The sequence below is a fragment of the Schistocerca serialis genome, chromosome 7 (genome assembly GCF_023864345.2).
Source record: "Schistocerca serialis cubense isolate TAMUIC-IGC-003099 chromosome 7, iqSchSeri2.2, whole genome shotgun sequence".
In the NCBI taxonomy this organism is placed as follows: domain Eukaryota; kingdom Metazoa; phylum Arthropoda; class Insecta; order Orthoptera; family Acrididae; genus Schistocerca; species Schistocerca serialis.
Genome location: NC_064644.1, coordinates 101,289,594 through 101,311,373, shown reverse-complemented (window position 1 = coordinate 101,311,373; position 21,780 = coordinate 101,289,594). Strand labels below are relative to the sequence as shown.

The 21,780-nt window shown below is 40.7% G+C and overlaps 1 protein-coding gene across 2 annotated transcripts in view; it reads left to right on the top strand.

Annotated features, from left to right (window-relative positions):
* The window catches only part of LOC126412072 (ubiquitin-protein ligase E3A), a 146,531-nt gene that overhangs the window by 122,480 nt on the left and 2,271 nt on the right, over nt 1-21,780 (top strand). The gene's annotated exons all lie outside the window — the stretch shown is intronic.

The following is a 21,780-nucleotide window of genomic DNA, read 5'->3' as shown; positions in this document are numbered from 1 at the left end:
ATTTTCCTACACTGCATGAAACTGCCAAGGAACAGAGACATTGTTGGACAGGAACAATCACAGATAATGATGTACAACATGAAACACAGTACATACAGAGTAGAAATGGATTGGTATATTTATAACATAAAATTATACAGACTTCACCATATGCAAAAGCGGAATAACAGACAGACAAATAATGTTCTTGGTTGACGCCGGTCAGACTTCAAAACATGAAGGTCGATGTTCGACTCTTAGTAAGGAGTATGTCCTTTTTGGGCACTAATGCACATTTTTCACCTGTTATTCATGCTGGCTGCCAAACTGTTGGGGAGTCCTTGAAAGGAGAATATTGTCCCACTCTTTCAAGGCAGTTTTCAGTTCTTGCATGGTTCAGGGAGGGTGTTAGTTGAGAAATGAGTCTGCCAAGAGCATCCCAGACATGCTCTATAGGGTTTAGGCCCAGGGAGTATGCAGGTCATTATTTATGTTCAATGTGTCCACTTTCCAGTGTGCCAGACATCTCAGTGGTCTTGTGTGGGAAGGCATCATCATCCATAAATAGAAAGTCAAGACCTACCGCATTCCTAAACAGACAGGCATGACACAGAATAAATTCCTTACAGTACCGTCTTGCTGTAATCTAGGAGTGAGATGTCTGTTCCTTTCTGCCACTATGGCTACATATTTATCCTCTTGTGATGTGATGGTCCGCCTACAACCACCCGCAAGGCATTTCCACCTTCAGTGGCCTATTTTAATCATGTGATGTCACTTTTGAACATGCCTACTACTGTAGCCACAGTAGTAACATTTCTGTGACCAGGGTTGTGGCACTTGAGCTGGCTTCAAGCTGTCAGACTACTCGTCCACAAACACAAGCACTGAAATGATGTCTTGCAGACATGTTGCTGTACCACACGGAACGTCGCACTAATCAGTTCCACATCCACCTTCATCAAATACTGTACCACATGAACTGTCAAATGCATACAGTGCATTCGTGCACAGGCTTCACTGCTGTTAACACATCCCGCCATCTAAGTTTTCTTTAACTGTCTTTGGTCAGTTGTTCCTTAGCATTTGCAGAACAGAGTAAAAAGGTGCTTAAATAGGCCATTTGAAGAAACCAGTTGCTACTGAAAATTTGATAGTTCAATTCGAAGCTGTTTTTTAAACAGAAAGCACACACTTGTCTCTCAGTTCAAAAATATGGCTTATTATCTTTTCTTTAGATAATCCTCTGACTTCAGTATGTGAAATAAGAGATACATGTACACTCCTCAGGTTTTCACATTATTTAGTGGCAGAGATTCTAGGAAGTTAATAATTTTGATCTTGTGAAGAGGATACATGCAACTGGATGCTAATTATTTTGCAGCAAGTGCCTGCCTGTTAATTGTGCAGTGGCTTCTAGAATAGTTTTTGTTGGCGATATTCTTAATAAGCTGTACAGCTCTATTAATTACACCACTAATGGCCTTTGATCCATTGGCAGAGAGAAGACTGCAATTGTTCCATGGTATTTTATTCTCTTCAAGAAAAGAGTTTCAGAGACCAAGTATGTAGACTCCAGTAGTACCTGTTACTATAGATTAGCATCAAAGAAGATTCTGCAGTAGTATGTTTTTGTGTTAGCTATTGCAGTCAGTACTGTGAGTCCTGTTACATCATTAGATTCAATCCATTTGTTATGAAAATTTGCATCATTAGAGACAGAGAGTAAGCTCATTCTGTATGTTGGTTGGTAAATCTGCGAGGGTGGTTTGAACGAGTTGTTCACGTGATATTCATTGGACTGTTGCCTGTAAACACGTGCCACGTCAGTGCTCTTGGAAGAGAGCTGTGGCAGTGATGTTGCTCTGTTGTTGTTCCTGCATAGTGATTTGCGATGATGGGAAAAAAGGACATTCATGCTGAAACTTCCTGGCAGATTAAAATTGTGCCGGACCGAGTCTCTAACTCAGTACCTTTGCCTTTCGCGGGCAAGTGCTCTACCAACTGAGCTACCCAAGCACGACTCACGCCCTGTCCTCACAGCTTCAATTCCACCAGTACATTGTCTCCTACCTTCCAAACTTCACAGAAGCTCTCCTGCGAACCTTGCAGAACTAGCACTCCTGGAAGAAAGGATATTGTGGAGACATGGCTTAGCCACAGCCTGGGGATGCTTCTAGAATGATGTTTTCACTCTACAACGGAGTGTGCAGTGATATGAAACTTCCTGCAGATTAAAACTGTGTGCTGGACCAAGGAAGTTTCATATCAGTGCACACTCCGCTGTAGAGTGAAAATTTCATTCTAGAGACATTCATGCTGATTTCCAAAAAACACTGGGAGACTGCTCCTTCATATTCAACTGTTGCCAAGTGGACAAATGAATTTAAATTTGGTTGGGAGAGCTTAGATGGTGATCCACAGTGTGTCACTACTCCAGAAATTGCAAAAGTGCACAAAATGGTCATAGAGGATCACCAATTGAAAGTGCATGAAGAATTAGAAATGGAAAAAATTATCTGCAAGATGGGTGCTGTGACTCCTGATGTTGGATCAAAAACGCACGAGAATAGACATATCGGAACAATGTTTGGCCCATTTTAGGAGAAACGAACAAGGTTTTTTGCTCCAGTTTGTGACCACAGATGAAACTTACATGCACTACTATATCGCAGAGACAAAACAACAGTCAAAGCAGTGGAAACATGCTGATTCTCTGCCACCAAAGAAAGGGGAGACAATTTCCTCGGTGGGGAAGGTCATGGCCTCAGTGTTCTGGGATGCGAAGGGGATTCTGTTTGTAGATTATCTCCCCACTGGGCAAGCAATTACTGGAGAATACTGTGCTAACCTCCTGAACAAATTGCAACAAAAGATACGCAAAACAAGGCCAGATTTAGCAAGGAAGAAAGTCATCTTCCATCAAGACAATTCACCTCCGCACACATGTGCCATCACCATGTCAAAATTACATGAACTAAGGTATGAATTCACCTGATATGGCTCCATCAGCCTTCCATCTCTTTCCAAAACTGAAAATTTTTCTTGGTGGGCGAAAATTCACTTCAAACGAAGAATTGATAGCCAGAGTTGACTACTATATTTCAGGCCTGGAGGAAACTCATTTTTGAGATGGGATCAAGGCACTGGAACATCGTCATACCAAGTGCATTAATCTACAAAGAGACTGCATTGAAAACTAAGAAAAGTTTCAATGATGTAAGTACTTTTTTTCTATTCCATTCCGAGAACTTTTCAAACCACCCTCGTATTACGTGTTGAGCTACTGTTTCACTTGAAAGTGATACACAAGGTGCATTCAAGTTCTAAGGCCTCCGATTTTTTTTTCTAATTAACTAATCACCCGAAATCAATGAAACTGGCGTTACTTCTCGACGTAATCGCCCTGCAGACGTACACATTTTTCACAACGCTGACGCCATGATTCCATGGCAGCGGCGAAGGTTTCTTTAGGAGTCTGTTTTGACCACTGGAAAATCGCTGAGGCAATAGCAGCACAGCTGGTGAATGTGCGGCCACGGAGAGTGTCTTTCATTGTTGGAAAAAGCCAAAAGTCACTAGGAGCCAGGTCAGGTGAGTAGGGAGCATGAGGAATCACTTCAAAGTTGTTATCACGAAGAAACTGTTGCGTAAGGTTTGCTCGATGTGCGGGTGCATTGTCTTTGTGAAACAGCACACGCGCAGCCCTTCCCGGATGTTTTTGTTGCAGTGCAGGAAGGAATTTGTTCTTCAAAACATTTTCGTAGGATGCACCTGTTACCGTAGTGCCCTTTGGAACGCAATGGGTAAGGATTACGCCCTCGCTGTCCCAGAACATGGACACCATCATTTTTTCAGCACTGGCGGTTACCCGAAATTTTTTTGGTGGCGGTGAATCTGTGTGCTTCCATTGAGCTGACTGGCGCTTTGTTTCTGGATTGAAAAATGGCATCCACATCTCATCCATTGTCACAACCGACGAAAAGAAAGTCCCATTCATGCTGTCGTTGCGCGTCAACATTGCTTGGCAACATGCCACACAGGCAGCCATGTGGTCGTCCGTCAGCATTCGTGGCACCCACCTGGATGACACTTTTCGCATTTTCAGGTCATCATGCAGGATTGTGTGCACAGAACCCACAGAAATTCCAACTCTGGAGGCGATCTGTTCAACAGTCATTCGGCGATCCCCCCAAAACAATTCTCTCCACTTTCTCAATCATGTCGTCAGACCGGCTTGTGCGAGCCCGAGGTTGTTTCGGTTTGTTGTCACACGATGTTCTGCCTTCATTAAACTGTCGCACCCACGAACACACTTTCGACACATCCATAACTCCATCACCACAGGTCTCCTTCAACTGTCGATGAATTTCAATTGGTTTCACACCACCCAAATTCAGAAAACGAATGATTGCACGCTGTTCAAGTAAGGAAAACGTCGCCATTTTAAGTATTTAAAACAGTTCTCATTCTCGCTGCTGGCGGTAAAATTCCATCTGCCGTACGGTGCTGCCATCTCTGGGACGTATTGACAATGAACGCGGCCTAATTTTAAAACAATGCGCATGTTTCTATCTCTTTCCAGTCCGGAGAAAAAAAATCGGAGGCCTTAGAACTTGAACGCACCTCGTATTAGCTGTTTCTTTTGTTGATGTTTCACCTAACGTACATTTTACCATCTCCGTAGTGGAAAGTTTATTAATTTTTGTGGAACTGAGTAGGCTTCTCCACTTTGCAATATCCAACAGGTGACTATGTAACACACTTCAATTGCTTTTTTTATTCGCTCTTTTCGTGATTTCTGACGATTATCATTATTGTTAGTGAATCCTAAGAACCTGTAATTTCTATCATACTGCCAAAGCTATATAGCAACTAATCTGGATCGATTTTTTGTAGAAGTATTGACTATTTTCAGGACAATTTCATTGGTATCATTCTCATTACTATCATAATTACCTTTAGCAAATGAGCTTGTCATTGATTTGGAAGAAGAAAAATCAAGTTCTGCATTAGAACACTTCAGAGATTTTTCTTTTTTTAGCCATTACATCATGCTGCAATGAAGTGTTGGTAACAATTTTAAGACAAACAATTTAGATATCTTCTTTTCAGTTCCCCGTCATCTCTCCATTCCCACTCTCCACTCATCTCCCCTCTCCTTCCTTCCTTTCTCTTCTTTCCTCTCCAGGAGGAAAAAAGTTTAAATGACTACTTATGTTGATAACGATGTTAACAGCAAAATATAAAACTCTCACAAATCTCTTCTTAAGCAAACATACATTTCCTTTTATATGATTTCCTTAAAGAGCTGGAAGAGGTTGACTGTCTAAATGTTTTGTAGACATGGACATCGATAGACAGCAGAGTGATATGGACTGCTTTGGAAGCGGGTGCACTATGAGATGAGTGAGAGTGGTTCTTTGAATGGCCTGCTACAATCATATTCTGTGCAGTCCTTCCTTCATTGTAGAGTATGCCGTCCGCAAGGTTGCCTTCAAGTCTGATATACAGCCTTATTTGTTGTCGGTGTCACATTCTTACCAACTATTCAAATTTGCAATTGAAAACTAGGGTTAAATGGTGTTTCTTTGCAGAGGCATTAGTTGTTATTGTTTTTTGAGTTACTTTGTTGGATGTTTTGAAAAAGTTTTGTGGAATCCTTGAGCGAACATGAAACCCCCAGGGTTCTGTGACATGACACACAATTTAAGAAACACTGCTCTAAAGCCGTGGTCGCTGCAGTATAGAAAGGGCGAGGAGGGGAGGGGGGTGTTGCTATCATTTACTTTGAAGTACTTGTGAATGAACCATTTGTGTGGGTTTCTATTCATCTTGGAACACACACACACAGTTGATTACTGCTTAGTTTTTTATCTTACAAATAGATTACTTTTATTTTATGTTATGATGCTATATGCAGATTTTGCATTTCTTCAGTTGGGTTTTTTAATCATTTGTTTCACTTGTTGACAATTGCCTGTTTTTGAGATTCAGATAAATTGTGCAGAATATATTGGGAACAGATCTTTTTCATGGCTAACTGTGGATGCAAAATCAAATGTAGTGCAGTCTTTGGTATGCTTAAGTGCTCAGCTTAAATCACAGAAAGGCACAACAAAAAGACTGTCGGAAAGAGAGCATCTGACCAACAAGGCTTTTGTCAAAAATAGACCACAGGCATGCGCGAAGCAGTGGGCAAACAAGTGTACTGTAACCTACTTCCTTTGTTTTCGGACTGCGTTTCCTTAGGATTCTTCCAATGAATCTCAGTCTGGCATCGGCTTTACCGACGATTAATTTTACATGGTCATTCCATTTTAAATCACTCCTAATGCCTACTCCCAGATAATTTATGGAATTAACTACTTCCAGTTGCTGACCTGCTATATTGTACCTAAATGATAAAGGATCTTTCTTTCTATGTATTTGCAGCACATTACAGTTGTCTACATTGAGATTCAATTGCCATTCACTGCACCATGTGTCAATCTGTTGCAGATCCTCCTGCATTTCAGTACAATTTTCCATTGTTACAACCTCTCGATATACTGCAGCGGATATACTACAGCGATATACTACAGCTTCATCCACAAAAAGCCTCAGTGAACTTCCGATGTTATCCACAAGGTCATTCATATATATTGTGAATAGCAACGGTCCTACGACACTCCCCTGAGGCACACCTGAAATCACTCTTACTTTGGAAGACTTCTCTCGATTGAGAATGACATGCTGCGTTCTGTCATATAGGAACTCTTCAATCCAATCACACAATTGGTCTGATAGTCCATATGCTCTTACTTTGTTCATTAAACGACTGGGGGGAACTGTATCAGACACCTTGCGGAAGTCAAGAAACATGGCATCTACCTGGGAACCCGTGTCTGTGGCCCTTTGAGTCTCGTGGACGAATAGTGCGAGCTGGGTTTCACACGATTGTATTTTTCGAAACCCATGCTGATTCCTACAGAGTAGATTTCTAGTCTCCAGAAAAGTCATTATACTTGAACATAATACGTGTTCCAAAATTCTACAACTGATCGACGTTAGAGATATAGGCCTATAGTTCTGCACATCTGTTCGATGTCCCTTCTTGAAAACCGGGATGACCTGTGCCCTTTTCCAATCCTTTGGAATGCTACGCTCTTCTAGCGACCTACGGTACGCCGCTGCAAGAAGTGGGGCAAGTTCCTTTTCATACTCTGTGTAAAATCGAACTGGTATCCCATCAGGTCCAGCGGCCTTTTTTTTCTATCCCTCTGTCATCTATTTCGATATATACCATTTTGTCATCTGTGCAACAGTCTAGAGAAGGAACTACGGTGCAGTCTTCCTCTGTGGAACAGCTTTGGAAAAATACATTTGATATTTCGGCCATTAGTCTGTTATCCTCTGTTTCAGTACCATTTTGGTCACAGTGTCTGGACATTTTGTTTTGATCCACCTACCCCTTTGACATAAGACCAAAATTTCTTAGGATTTTCTGCCAAGTCAGTATATAGAACTTTACTTTCAAATTCGTTGAACACCTCTCGCATAGCCCTCCTCACACTACATTTCGCTTTGTGTAATTTTTGTTTGTCTGCAAGGCTTTGGCTATGTTTATGTTTGCTGTGAAGTTCCCTTTGCTTCCGTAGCAGTTTTCTAACTCGGTTGTTGTACCTCGGTGGCTCTTTTCCATCTCTTACAATTTTGCTTGGTACATACTCATGTAATGCATATTGTACGATGGTTTTGAACTTTGTCTACTGGCCCTTAATACTATCTGTACTTGAGATAAAACTTTTGTGTTTAGCTGTCAAGTACTCTGACATCTGCTTTTTGTCACTTTTGCTAAACAGAAAAATCTTCATACATTTTTTAATATTTCTATTTACGGCTGAAATCACCAATTGCTGATTCCCTGTTCTGCTTTAACTGTTTCAAATAGTTTGGGTCTGTTTGTCACCAGAAGGTCTAATATGTTATTGCCGTGAGTCTGTTCTCTGTTTAACTGCTCAAGGTAGTTTTCAGATAATGCACTTAAAAAAATTTCACTGGATTCTTTGTCCCTGCCACCCGTTATAAATGTTTGTCTCTCCCAGTCTGTATCTGGTGTATTAAAATCTCCACCCAAAACTATAACATAGTCGGGAAATTTACTCGAAATATTTTCCAAATTTTCCTTCAGGTGTTTTGCCACAACAACTGCTGAGCCAAGGGGCCTATAGAGACATCCAGTTATAATGTTTGAGTCTGCTTTAACCGTGACCTTCACCCAAATTATTTCCCATTTCGGAACTCCGTCAATTTCCTTCGATACTATTGCACTTTTTATCACTATAACACGCCTCCCCCCTTCACTGTCCAGCCTCTCTCTGCAGTATACATTCCAATGTGAGTTTTAGAATTTCATTACTGTTTACATTGGTTTCAGCCAACTTTCCGCCCCTAGTACTATGTGGGCATTGTGACCGTTTATTCATGAGAGCAGTTCTGGGATCTTTCTATGGACACTCCTGCAGTTTACTACTATCACATTAATATTGTCATTCCCTGTTGCGTTTTGCCTACTGCTACCTTGTCGCATCTCAGGAGGCATCTTGTCGGGCCTAGGGAATTCTCTAACCTAAAACACTCACATGTGCACTCCACACGCATTCCGCTACCCTTGTAGCCGCTTCCTCTTGTAGCCACTTCCTGTGTGTAGTGCACACCTGACCTATTCAGGGGGACCCTACATTTCTCCACCCGATAGCGGAGGTCGAGAAATTTGCACGCCAGATCTCCGCAGAATCGTCTCAGCCTCTTGTTTAAGCCTTCCACTCGGTTTCAAACCACAGGACCCTGATCGGTTCTGGGAACAACACTACAAATAGTTAGCTCCGATTCCACCCCGCAAACGAGGCTTTCCGCCTTCACCAACTCTGCCAACTGCCTGTATGAACTGAGGATGACCTCTGAACCCAGACGGCAGGAGACATTGGTGCCGACATGAGCAACAGTTTGCAGTCAGGTGCACCCAGTGCTCTCTATCGCTCCCAGCAAGCAGACAGAGTGAACACTGGCCTTCTTCCCCGACCTTTCCGCTATTTCCCTAAGGGGCTCCATCACCTGGAGCTCCCAATCACTAATAAACCCCTCCCCCATGTACCTGCTCGGACCTTGCTGAAGGAGTGGTCACATGTCCACTCACAGGCAGAGCGGGTGATGTCATGTGGCCAGCCTCCACATTGACATTCCGCCTCGTGTGATGTGAACGCCGTTGAACCCGCCACTCCCCTTGGGGTGGCCCAACCGCGCCCGGTACCTGCAAAGATGTCTCGACAGAAGGGACTGTGGGTGAAGCATGTAACACCTAGGGTGTACCAGGCAATGCACCAGATTCCCCACTGCCACTACACTCCGTGGCAGCAGCCTGAAGATGGCTGTCTGTGGCCATCAGCATGCTCAGCTGTTCGTGAACAGTGGCCAGCTCCTCCTGTGTCCCTACACAGCAGTCATACATCCTATCCATCCTAAGAAATCAACAATTTAATGTAGAGAGTTGAGTAAGCAACTTTTAACTAGACTGCTAATTCACTAAAGGCGGCTGATAGCTGACTAAACTGTGGTTACTATACACTTCATGTTGGAAAAATGTTTTTTAGAAATTCATCATTATTGTATATTTTTATTATCATTTGTTGACAGAATCCTAATCGTTACCACAATCGATGTCCTTCAATTGTTGCACCATTTGTAGTTTGTATGGATAAAATTTTAAATCAAGATGAAGAATTCTGGGAACACACTCCTGGGACATTCCAACCACTGCTGCTTGCTTACGAATTGAACACGGAGGGGCGCCGTAAGACAGACTCGCATACATCAATACTCTTTGCTGGAGAACGCACACTTCTTGGTCGTCCTGTTGGTTTCTTCTTGAGGGCAGATCCAGTCTCTTCAAAGATATTAATCCAACATTTTATCAAGTGCTTGAACAGAATGCCATCATGACATCGTAAATTATAAAAATGTCGAAACTCCCTCTGCGCCGCTACCAAACTGTCATTGTTTTTATAAAAAAAAAAATTATGGCTAACACTCGCTGTTGTCCGTTCCACTGACCCATGATTACTGAAATGGCAGACCGTTTACTCGCTAACTGTCATGAACCTACAGTGCTACCACCTGCCCATAGGTGCCACTACTCATTTCAAACATTCCTGTTATTCTGTGTCACCCTGTACGTTCAGGAGCTACCTCCTGACACTTAAATCTATATTTGATGTTAACAAATTTCTCTTCTTCAGAAATGGTTTCCTTGCCATAGCCAGTCTACATTTTATATCCTCTCTACCTCGACCATCATCAGTTATTTTGTTGCCCAAAAAACTCATCTACTACTTTATGTCTCATTTCCTAATCTAATACCTTCATAATCACCTGACTTAATTCGACTGCATTATATTATCCCCATTTGTTGATGTTCATCTTATATCCTCCTTTCAAGGCACTGTCCATTCCGTTCAGCTGCTTTTCCAGGTCCTTTGCTGTCTCTGACAGAATTACAATGTCATCAGCCAACCTCAGAGTTTTTATTTCTTCTCCATGGATTTCAATTCCTACTCCAAATTTTTCTTTTGTTTCCTTTACTGCTTGCTCAATATACAGATTGAATAACATTGGGGATAGGCTACAACCCATGTGTCACTCTCTTCTCAACCACTGCTTTCCATTCATGCCCCTCAACTTTTATAACTGCCATCTGGTTTCTGTACGAATTGTAAATAGCCTTTTGCTCCCAGTATTTTACCCCTGCTACATTCAGAATTGCAGAGAGGGTTTTCCAGTCAACATTGCCAAAAACTTTCTCTAAGTCTACAAATGCTAGAGACGTAGGTTTGCCTTTTCTTGACCTATCTTCTAAGATAAGTTGTAGGATCAGTATTACCTTGCATGTTCCGATATTTCTGCAGAATGCAAACTGATCTTCCCCGAGGTTGGCTTCTAGCAGTTTTTCCATTTGTCTGTAAAGAGTTTGTGTTAGTGGTTTTGAACTGTGACTTATTAAACAGTTAGTTCAACACCTGCTTTCTTTTGGATTGGTATTTTTATATTCTTCTTGAAGTCTGAGGGTATTTCGCCTGTCTCATACATCTTGCTCAGCAGATGGATGAGTTTTTTCATGGCTGGCTCTCCCAAGGCTATCAGTAGTCTTAATGGAATGTTGTCTGCTCCCAGGGCCCTGTTTCAACTTAGATCTTTCAGTGCTCTGTCAAACTCTTCACTCAGTATCGTATCCCCTGTTTCACCTTCACCTTCATCTACGTCCTCTTCCATTTCTGTAATATTGCTCTCAAGTACATCGCCCTTGTATAGACCCTATATATACTCCTTCCACATTTGTTTTCCCTTCTTTGGTTAGGACTGGTTTTCTAACTGAACTCTTGATATTCGTACAGGTGGTTATCTTTTCTCCAAAGGTCTCTTTAATTTTTACCAGTCTGGATTTGGAACACTGCAACTGTCTTGTTAAAGTTTTCAGGAATTACTGCAACCAATCGCCATTTTTTCTTCAATTTTTATTTATTCATGACCAGTTTCAAATTGCCTGGTGATTTATCATCAGATGATACCATTTAGTTTGGAGTATTGTGGGGGTTGTGCATCTGTGGTGAATATAGAGACAGAAAAGAACACACTGTATGTGGGAAGAATATTGTGGGGAGATTGTAAGATTAATTTGATGGTATTGTTCACTGTTTTTATTCTTGTGGCAGGCACTGCTCTGGAAAACATAATGTATACTTTCCAGTATCATTAAATGTCAAGTGGAACAGGCAATTTTTCACCGATGGTGACTCCCACATACTTTACAAAATATAAACAATCCAAAGAGTGTGGCTGTTGTTGTCTCCAAAGAGTTTTGTGGAGACAGAGAGTTTCTTTGTTAATTTTTTGTTTTGTGCAGCATTTGTAATAAAATATATATTTATTACATTACTTCCTATATAATAATTAGTATTATGTTTTCACTTTGGAAAATTTTCTTGTGCTATTTACAACACTGTTTAGGACAATATTTCTGGTAGTGAAGTTATATTTGGCATGTTTCTCATTGCTCAATAAAGAGGATAGTGTACATATGGGGAGAGGAGGGGGGAAGGGAAAAGAGGGAGAGGGGAAAGAGGTGGGAGAGGAGAGAAGAAAATTTTGTGTGTGTGTGTGTGTGTGTGTGTGTGTGTGTGTGTGTGTGTGTGTGTGTGTAAAAGAGAGAGGTGTTTAGGTGTGGTATGAGTGAGGTTGGGAATGGGTATGGGAGTGGATGAGTACAGTATTTATTAGTTTTTCAAATTTAAGGACTCTTTAAAATTTTAGATGAATGGGTTATTTGCTAAATCAATTTGTTCATTTAAGATGGTGTGGGGTGTTTTATTGTTAAGCATGAAAATTTCAAGTTGTTCCAAGAGGTCTATTTTTATTCTTTTGTCTACAATGTGTAGAATGTGGAGGTTGGTTTTTATATCTGTGATTGAATGACTATTTTGGGCTAGAAGGGCTGCAAAAGTGGATTTATTTAAATTATTTAAACGGAGTGTGTCAGTGTGCTCTTTCTATCGGATTTCAAAATATCTTCCTGTCTCTCCTATGTAGTAGCAAGAACAGCTGTCACAAGTTAATTTGTATGTACCTGATTTGTGATATCGTTGGCTGGTTGTTTTAATGTTGTGAATTGTTTTGTTTTGTATTTTGCTGTTTGTGTGGAAACTGATTTTGACTTTGTGTGTTTTGAATAGTCTTGCAAGTTGGCATGATATATTACCAAGGAAATGCATACAGACATATTTAGTTTCTTCTGGTGCTGAGGAAAGGTTTGTTGATGGTTTTTGCTTAGTTTTCATCTTTGCATTTAGGTTGTCCACTATGGTTGGGTCATAAGCATTGTTGTGGGCTATTGTTTTTAAAATGTTTAGTTCCTTAGTTTTTACAGCAGGTTCAGCATGAATTTTGTTTACACAGTTGAGTGCTGATCTGAAAAACGCTAGTTTATGCTGATTTGGGTGGCATGATGTATTATTTATAGCAACATGGTGGGTTTCCTGTAAATTTTGAATTTGTGTTTGGAGTTGTGACATGTTACGTTTAAGTCAAGAAAATTAATTCCCTGTTGTGTTTGGTGCTCAACTGTAAACCGTATTGTGGGATGTATATTATTCAGTTTAGAGGCTAAGTTTTCTATATCAGTTGTTGTTCCATTGTATAGTATCAATGTGTCATCAACATAGCGTTTATAATAAATTACTTTCTTTTTCCGTTGGATTATCTTTAAAGAATTTGTTTTACAGATCATTAATATAGATGTCAGCTAGTAGGCCAGCTAAACTACTGCCCATTGCTAAACCGTCTTTCTGAATATAGATTTTATTGTTGAAGGAAAAGTAATTGTGAGACAACACTAACCCAAGAAAATCCATCAGTTCATAGATTTCTATGTTACTTAGCTTTTTATGATGCAATAAGTTGTTTTTGATTATGTGGAATGTTTCTGTTGTAGGCATGTTGGTGTACAGGTTTACTATGTCGAAGGATGTAAATTGTGCTGTTGCGGGAATAGTGATATCTTTTATGCTGTTAATTAGTTCATAGCTGTTCTCTATGGAGTAGTTATTTGTGAATGTGTAGGATTTACTGAGAATTTCATGAAGTTTTTTGGTTTTTTGTATCCAGGACTGTGTATTGAGTTGACTGTTGGGCGTAGTGGGTGGCCTTGTTTATGAACCTTGGATTGTGATCTGAGCTTTGGAGCTGTTGGGTTTATTATTATGCAGTGTTTGGCTTCAGAAGTTGTTAGGAGGAAGTTGCAGTTCTTTAACAGGTTTTTTATTTTGTTTTGGTATTTTGGGGTAGGCTCAGATTCTAGTTCAGTTATGTTGGTATTTTTAAAAAATTCTATTGTTTTGTTAATGTGCTCTGATTCATACATTATTACAGCTGCATTACTTTTGTCAGCCTTAACCACAAGAGCATTATTATCAACTAGGTTTTTTTAAAATTTGTTTTAATGTTGTAGTCTCATTATGAGTAATATTGTGGAGTTTTTTTGTTTTCATGTTTTTCTTTATTTTATTTGCTTAATGTGCTAGAGCATTGTGGTCATTTTGATTTAGTTTTGCTGATAGGCAGGCTACCTTTGTGTCAGTTATTACATCTTTGACAGTGTTTTCATCAAGTTTGGTGGAAATATTGTGATTTAGCCCTTTATTTGGCAAATTTAGTTCTGTGTTGTTGAAATTAATGTTTGTTGTGTTAGCACCCTCCCAGAAAAATTAAGATTTTCATCAGGTAAGTTGGGGTAGCAGTTGGTGGGTTTTTTTGGCAAAGAGGTTTGAGAGCTTTTTCTTTTGTTTGGATAAAATTTTCAACATTTCTTTACCCACAGATTGTTGAACTAACTCTATGAACGTTACATTTTGGGACAGCATAAGGTGATTGCTTAACTCTCAAGTGCAGCCTGTAGATGTCTTTATTGAGTAAGTCTTTTGGTTTATAATGAGACCTAATTTCATTTTTGATTCATGTGACTTTTGGCTGCCTAAGCTGATTTACTCTGGTCATTGATTACAACTTTGACATAATTAGGAATAATGTTTTCTAATATGCACTGCTTATTGAATTTAATAGCAAGAATAGTTTTCATTAACTTCAGTTTACACTTTCTGTATGTATTCCTTGTTCCTTTTACCTGGTTAGGTAGCGAAATAAAACTTTATTCATTCTGGATTTGGAATACTGTACTCCTCCACTCCCATACTCATTCCCAACCTTGCTCATATCACACCAAAACACCATTCTCTCTTTTTTACACACACACACACACACACACACACACACACACACACACATTTCTCCCTCTCCCTCCCTTTCAACCCTTCCATTCCTCCCTCCCTCTTTTCCCTCCCTCCTCTCCCCATATGTAGACTATCCTCTTTATTGAGCAATGAGAAACATGCCAAACACAACTTCACTACCAGAAACATTGTCCTAAACACTGTGTTGTAAATTTCTACATCCACAAGATTACTCTACAGTTCACATTTAAGTGCTTGGTAGAGGGTTCATCGAACCTCAATCATACTATCTCTCTACCATTCCAGTCCCAAACAGCGCGCAGGAAAAACGAATACCTAAACCTCTCTGTTCGAGCTCTGATTTCTCTTATTTTATTTTGATGATCATTCCTACCTATGTAGGTTGGTTTCAACAAAATATTTTCTCATTCGGAAGAGAAAGTTGGTGACTGAAATTTCGTAAATAGATCTCGCCGTGACGAAAAACGTCTTTGCTTTAATGACTTCCATCCCAACTCGCGTATCATACGTGCCACACTCTCTCCCCTATTACGTGATAATACTAAATGAGCTGCCCTTTTCTGCACCCTTTCGATGTCCTCCGTCAATCCCACCTGGTAAGGATCCCACACCGCGCAGCAATATTGTAACAGAGGACGAACGAGTGTAGTGTAAGCTGTCTCTTCAGTGGACCTGTTGCATCTTCTAAGTGTCCTGCCAATGAAACGCAACCTTTGGCTTGCCTCCCCCACAATATTATCTGTGTGATCTTTCCAACTGAAGTTGTTCATAATTTTAACACCCAGGTACTTAGTTGAATTGACAGCCTTGAGAATTGTACTATTTATCGAGTAATCGAATTCGAACGGATTTCTTTTGGAGCACATGTGGATCACCTCACACTTTCCGTTATTTAGCATCAACTGCCACCTGCCACACCATACAGCAATCTTTTCTAAATCACTTTGCAACTGATACTGGTCTTTGGATGACCTTACTAGACTGTAAATTACAGCTTCATCTGCGAACAACCTAAGAGAACTGCTCAGATTATCACCCAGGTCATTTATATAGATCAGGAACAGCAGAGGTCCCAGGAAGCTTCCCTGGGGAACACCTGATATCACTTCAGTTTTACTCGATGATTTGCCGTCTATTACTACGAACTGCGACCTTCCTGACAGGAAATCACGAATCCAGTCACACAACTGAGACGATACCCCATAGGCCCGCAGCTTGATTAGAAGTCGCTTGTGAGGAACGGTGTCAAAAGCTTTCCGGAAATCTAGAAATACGGAATCAACTTTAGATCCCCTGTCGATAGCGGCCATCACTTTGTGCGAATAATTAGCTAGCGGCGTTGCACAGAAACGATGTTTTCTGAAACCATGCTGATTACGTATCAATAGATCGTTCCCTTTGAGGTGATTCATAATTTTTGAATACAGTATATGCTCCGAAACCCTACTGCAAACCGACGTCAATGGTATAGGTCTGTAGTTCCATGGATTACTCCTACTACCCTTCTTAAACACTGGTGCAACCTGAGCAATTTTCCAATCTGTAGGTACAGATCTATTGGTGAGCGAGCGGTTGTATATGATTGCTAAGTTGGGAGCTATTGTATCAGCATAATCTGAAAGGAACCTAATCGGTATACAATCTGGACCTGAAGACTTGCCCGATCAAGCGATTTGAGTTTCTTCGCACCCCCAAAGGTATCTACTTCTAAGAAACTCATGCTGGCAGCTGTTCGTGTTTCAAATTCTGGAATATTCCATTCGTCTTCCCTGGTGAAGAAATTTCGGAAAACTGCGTTCAATAACTCCGCTATAGTTTCACAGTCATCGGTAACAGTACCATCGGCACTGCACAGCGAAGGTATTGACTGCGTCTTGCCACTTGTGTACTTTACATACGAGCAGAATTTCTTCGGATTTTCTACCAAATTTCGTGCCAATGTTCCGTTGTGGAACCTATTAAAGGCATCTCGCATTGAAGTCTGTGCCAAATTTTGCGCGTCTGTAAATTTTAGCCAATCTTCAGGATTTCGCATTCTTCTGAACTTCACATGCTTTTTCTGTTGCCTCTGCAACAGCGTTTGGACCTGTTTTGTGTACCATGGGGTATCAGTTCCATCTCTTACCAATTTATGAGGTATGAATCTCTCAATTGCTGTTGCTACTATATCTTTGAATTTGAGCCACAATACTCCAAACTAAATGGTATCATCTGATAATGAATCGCCAGGCGATTTGAAACCGGTCATGAATAAATAAAAATTGAAGAAAAATTTGTGATTTGTAAATAGCATAAGAAAATTTTGCAATGTAAAAATGTATTACTAATTTTATAAAGGAAGTAATGTAATAAATATATATTTTGCTACGAATGTCGCACAAAACAAAAAATTAACAAAGAAACTCTCTGTCTCCACAAAACTCTTTGGAGACAACAACAGCCACACTCTTTGGTTTGTTTATATTTTGTAAAGTATGTGGGAGTCACCATCGGTGAAAAATTGCCTGTTTCACTTGACATTTAATGATACTGGAAAGCATACATTATGTTTTCCAGAGCAGTGCCTGCCACAAGAATAAAAACAGTGAATAATACCATCAAATTAATATTACAATCTTCCCACAATATTCTTCCCACATACAGTGCTCACTTTTCCATCTCTATATTCGCCACAATACTCCAAACTAAATGGTATCATCTGATGATAAATCACCAGGCAATTCGAAACCGGTCATGAATAAATAAAAATTGAAGAAAAAAGGCGATTGGTTGCACTAATTCCTGAAAACTTTAACAAGACAGTCGCAGTGTTCCGAATCCAGACTGGTAAAAATTAGAGAGACCTTTGGAGAAAAATTAACCACCTGTGCGAATATCAAGAGTTCAGTTGGAAAACCAGTCCTAACCAAAGAAGGGAAAACAAACGTGGAAGGAGTATATATAGGGTCCATACAAGGGCGATGTACTTGAGGGCAATATTACAGAAATGGAAGAGGACGTAGTTGAAGGTGAAACAGGAGGTACAATACTGAGTGAAGAGTTTGACAGAGCACTGAAAGATCTAAGTTGAAACAGGGCCCTGGGAGCAGACAACATTCCATTAAGACTACTGATAGCCTTGGGAGAGCCATCTATGACAAAACTCGTCCATCTGCTGAGCAAGATGTATGAGACAGGCGAAATACCCTCAGACTTAAAGAAGAATCTTAATATTCTTCCCACATACAGTACTTACGTTTTCATCTCTCTATTTGCCACAGATGCACGACCCCCACAATACTCCAAACTAAACGTTATCATCTGATAATGAATCGCCAGGCGATTCGAAACTGGTCATGAATAAATAAAAATTGAAGAAAAAATGGCGATTGTTTGCAGTAATTCCTGAAGTCCCTTTAATTTTCCTGTAAGCAGTATCTATCTTACCCCTAGTGTTACATGCTTCTACATCCTTACATTTGTCCTCTAGCCATCCCTGCTTAGCCATTTTGCACTTCCTGTCGATCTCATTTTTTAGGCTTTGTATTCCATTTTATCTGCTTCATTTACTACATTTTTATATTTTCTCCTTTCATCAATTAAATTCAATATCACTTCTGTGACCAAAGGATTATTACTAGCCTTTGCCTTTTTACCTACTTAATCCTCTGTTCCCTTCACTGTTTCATCTCCCAAAGCTACCTATTCTTCTTCTGTTGTATTTCTTTCCCCTGTTCTTGTCAGTCGTTCCCTGATGCTCTCTACAGTGTCTGGTTCTTTCAGTTTATCCAAGTCCCATCTCCTTAAATTCCTACCTTTTTGCAGTTTCTTCAGTTTTAATCTACAGTTCATAACCAATGAATTGTGGTCAGAGTCCACATCTGCCTCTGGAAATGTCTTACAATTTAAAACCTGGTTCTTAAATCTCTGTCTTACCATTATATAACCTATATGAAACCTTCCAGTGTCTCCAGGTCTCTTCCACGTATTCAACTTTCTTTCACGATTCTTAAACCAAGTGCTAGCTATGATTTGGTTGTGCTCTGTGTAAAATTTTACCAGACGACTTCCTGTTTCGTTCCTTACCTCCGTCCATATTCATCTACTATTTTTCATTCTCTTCCTTTTCATACTATCGATTTCCAGCCCCCCATGACTATTAAATTTTCGTCTCCTTAACTATCTGAATAATTTCTTTTATTGCATCATACATTTCTTCAATCTCTTTCATCATCTGCGGAGCTAGTTGGCATATAAACTTGTACTAGTGTGGCAGCCGTGGGCTGAAGGGATTACACTGAAGATAGTTGGTAAAGTGTTATTCTTCTATATTTTATGAAACTTTTGTGTAGAACTAACATCTGTACTTGAAGCTGCACTTTCATACAAAATTTTCTGAGAAAACTTTTCTCAGTATCAGGAGGAGCAGTAACAGTTGCAGTTGACTATGAACTTTAAATGACTCTGTCCTATTGTTGCAGCAAATGAAAATTCAGTAGTGGAGTTTCACAGGAGAAAATGAATTTTGAGGAGAGAAATTTGAAGCAAAAAAAGAAATTTTAAGTCTGGTTGACGTTCTTGAAACAGTACTTGTTGGTGGAAATAAGGAAGTGCTTACATGTTAGAAACATTCCTGCAAGTGACATATTTCTGCATTAATTCCTTTTTCTACATAAAATGGATATTTATATGACGATGCAAATAATCACTTGTAGACAATATAATGTAAATGGATAGATAAAAAATGTACTCACCAAGCGATGGCAGGAGAACACACACGCACACACAAAAAGGTTTAACTTTTACAAGCTGTTGGAGCCAGTGGCTCCTTCTTCTGGCAGAAGAATTGAAGGGGAAGGAAAAGGGGTGAAGGAAAAGGAATGGAGGGGTTTAGGGAGAACTTTAGGTAAGGGTTACTTACTAGATGGGATAAGAAGGAAAGACTGATTCAGCCTGACTGAGCTTTCAGCAAAAGCCACCTTCAGAAGGGAAACACACATTCACACAAACGAGCACACCATACACTCGCATGACTACTACCTCCAACAACTCCAGCTAGAATGCAGTTGTGTTGAACGGAAGCAGCAATCCAGATTGGGGCAGGGAAGGGGAAAGGATTGTGTGTGATGACGAGCAGAGAAGGGAAGAAAACAGGTGGGTGCTGTGGCCTAGCAGTGCACAGTGAGGCTGAGGGGATATGAACTGGATGGAGGTTATAGGATAGAATGGGTGGAAACTGTTGGGTGGAGGCTGTTGGGACAGTATGTTACCATAGGTTGTGCCTGGGATGACTTTGGGAGCAGAGAATGTGTTGTAAGGATAACTCCCATCTGCACAGTTCAGAAAAGCTGATGGTAGAGGAAAGGGTCTAGTTAGCCTAGGTTGTGAAGCAGCTGTTGAAACCAGCCATGTTATGTTCAGCTGATCGACTTTGCTCTTTGCTACAATTTGGCGGTGGCCATTTGTCCTAGTGGACAGCTGGCTGATAGTCGTACCAATTTAAAAAAATCTATGTAATGATTACAACAGAGCTGGTATATGACATGGCTGCTTTCACAGGCGCCCCAGCCTCTGATGGGGTAGGATAAGCCTGTGACAGGACCGGAATAGGAATGCTGGATGGGTGGGTAGAGCAGGTCTTGCACCTGGGTTTTCCACAGAGGCATGATCCCTGTGATTTAACCATATTGGACTCTTTAAAGTGCTACTTTCCTCCTTCTAGTCAACACTTCTTTGCCATCAACCCCTCCAACCGAAGCCAACATAATCCCAACACTGAACCGTGTCTCTCCCAGTTCACATCACAGTTCAACCATGATTCCCCCCCCCCCCCCCCCCCTCTACCACCGCTGGTCAGCTCCAACTCTGTCTTGCGATCCTTCCCCAGGTCCATTCCTAATGACATCAACCTTTTGTGAAAGGTAGGGCAGCCATACATTGCCTCAAAACAGATCCTGACCTAATAATCCTATCTGCTGACTCCTCTACCTATAAACTCTGCAGCAGTGATCCCACCCAGAAGTCTAACATAACCTGCAATCCTGCTTAAAGCCTTAGGACCTATCGAGAACCTCTCCCCTGAATCCATTCCCCTCATCACTTCTATGACACCGCAAATGCCCACCTCCTGCATGTTCCCCAAAAGCCACAAATCTAAAACATCCTGGACTCCCTGGTGTAGCTGGTTATTGTGCTCCCACTGAAAGAATTTAGGCTCTCATTGTCTAACACTTCCTTCCAATTGTCCAAAATCTAGCCTCCCATGTCAAAGATACCAATCACTTCCCTAACTGACTCTCCACCATCTCTGCCCAATTACCTCCTGGATCCATATTAATCACTGTTGATGCCACTTCCTATTCACCAACATTCCTCATGCCCCTGGTCTTGCTGTTATTGATCACTACCTCTCCCAGTTTCCTTCAGTATGTAAACTCATTTCTCATACATCTTACTAACTTTATCCTAACGCAAAACCACTTCTCTTTTGAGGGGCAGGTATACGAACAAATTCACAGCACAGCCTTGTCCAACAACCATCTAGTACCTGCATGCTCCGCCAGGCAGTGTACACTTTTCTCCCTCCACTGGTGCTATGCTATCCCTCCCCATTCCCCATCCCACTCCGGACTGCTGCTTCCATTCGACGCAGTTTTATCCTGGCTGGAGCAGCCAGAAACAGCAGTTGTGTGTGTTTGTTTTGTTTTTGTTTCCTTTCTGAAGAAGGCTTTTGCTCACAGCTCAAATGTCTGAGTCTTTTGATTGTACCTGTCTGCAGCTCAGTATGACATATCTAAGGTAAGTAGCAGTCTATCCTTATCATAATATTGTTGATATTCCAACCTGGACTTTCCAGTGTTTGTATTTGCATCATGAGATAAAACAATTTGAATATCATAAGCTTTATTGGGAAAGTGTTGTTTGGTAAACAATAGGCCTGTGCCCAAATGCCAGATGTTTTGTGAAATTCAAGAGGTAGCTTGTT